Genomic DNA, 2,190 nt, shown 5'->3' with positions numbered 1-2,190 from the left:
AGGCCAAACTGGAGGAGAATGTTCAGAAATCAGTTTCAACAACAAAGCTGAAGGCATTAAGAACATAATTATCCTTTTAAAGGTTATCATGTAATTGAATCTCTAATTTTGCTTGAATGTAGATTAATTCGCTCCACTGAGATCTTCAAGGAAAAGCGATATCCCCAGAGCTCTGCAGGAAAGCCAAAAGAATTTTTAATTGCAACAAATTACATGAAGAGATTCTGCCTTATGAAAGGGGAAAGTATATGGCAAAACTTTATGGGATAATTAAAGTGAGAGATATCAAAGACCTGTTAATAAGAGCCGTAAAACCCAGGCAATAAAGAATAATATTAATATCCGTGTTTTTTAGATAAATCTCTTTCTCCTCTCCCTCCCCTCCCTCTTCTGTCCTTCACTCCCTCTCAATCTCCCTATTATTCCCCCAATACACAGTTCGCTCTATTTGACATCCACAACCCTTTGCAATAGGTAATGGTAGTATTTTATTTTGGATCAGAAAATTTCAGGGAACACAACCTCAACGCTGCCCTAGAAACCTGAGAAGTCATTATTAGTACCACTTTACACACATTAATTGACAAGCTTACAATCTTGCAGTTGGTAAATGATAGATTTCAGATTCAGAATTAGTATCCTCTCAGTTCCTCCTCGTGCAGATATGGAAAGGTTGGAATAAACCAAGTGATTGAAATGTCAGAAATGTTTCTTTTCAATAGCAAGGGATAAATGTGAAACTATTTCTTCTCAAAGCCCCGAAATAGTTAAACTTAAAAGGTTGAATTCTTTTATAAAAATAATCATACTTTCATATGTCAACAATACATAAAATGAGAAAGTATGAATTGAGTTCTTGGTATGTAAAAGGCTCTATTCTAGTCACAAATAAACCTGGGCAATAGGGTCAGGAGATAGTACAGCAGTCATTTGATTCCCAGCATCACATGGTCTCCTGAGCATCTCTGGGTATGGCCCTAAAAGACCCCCAGCCCAGCCAGGATAGCCCAGGTATCGCCAACACTGCAGGACCTGAGAAGCATCTCATCCTCAGACCCTTGTACTAAACCACATCTCCATTGGCTGAGAATGCTGGTGGAGGCCACTGGGCCTCCTGAGGCTTGGGACCACCTCAATATATATATATATATATATATATATATATATATATATATGTATATATATGCATGTATATACATACACACATGTATATGGAAACAAGTAGTCCTTTTCTTTAAATGTTCACAACTTTTTATATATATAATGATATGTTTAATCACTGTTATCTGTTAGCTGGAGCGATAGCACAGCGGGTAGGGCGTTCGCCTTACAAGCGGCCAACATGGCCGACCCGAGTTCGATTCCTCCGCCCCTCTCGGAGAGCCCGGCAAGCTACCGAGAGTATTCGATATGCCAGACACAGTAACAACAAAGTCTCCAATGGAGACGTTACTGGGCCCGCTCGAGCTCGAGCAAATCTGTTATCTTTTATCTGTCATCACTGTCCTCCCGTTGTTCATCAATTTGCTCAAGCAGGCCCAGTAACATTGTGAGACTTGTTACTGTGTTTGGCATATGTTTAATAGTATAATAATATAATGTAAGTAAATTTAGTATACCCATTTTACAGTTAAAAAAAAATGAAGCACAGAGGCACGGAGTACATCAACAACTGAGATCACAAGGCAAATTAGCCGAATAACCAGGATTTGAGGATGGCAAGAGTAGATTCAAGATTATATTATTAGAATTCGAAAAAATTTTAAAATATGTAAATTATTTATATAAATTTATATAAATTGCTCTGGTTTCAGCTTTTGGGGGAGTCTCGATACTGTTGACTTTTCTTCCCTCCACTCCCGTGCCTGCCTATGGCATGACACAGCAAACCTGTGAGCTGACCCCTCACCATGGCCATGACCGCGTTTCCCTACGAATCAGGGACCAGAACTTTTTTATGTGGCATTGGCATTCTGTTTGTCCTCTCTGGGGATGTGTACAGTCACATATTCTACCTGTTGTTTGTTTGTCTGATTGGGGACCCTCCCTGAGGGTGCTCAGAAATATCGCCAGTGCTCCTGGGACCCTGTGAGGCCAGAGATTGAACCTGAGGCTGCAGAATGCAAAGCTGGGCTCCAGCCGCCTGCTCTGGCTCCTGTCCTGTCCTGTCCTGCCCTGTCCTGTCCCCCT

This window comes from Sorex fumeus, unplaced genomic scaffold, assembly GCF_029834395.1.
Source record: "Sorex fumeus unplaced genomic scaffold, SorFum_2.1 ptg000007l, whole genome shotgun sequence".
NCBI lineage: Eukaryota > Metazoa > Chordata > Mammalia > Eulipotyphla > Soricidae > Sorex > Sorex fumeus.
This window is presented reverse-complemented; position numbering follows the sequence as displayed.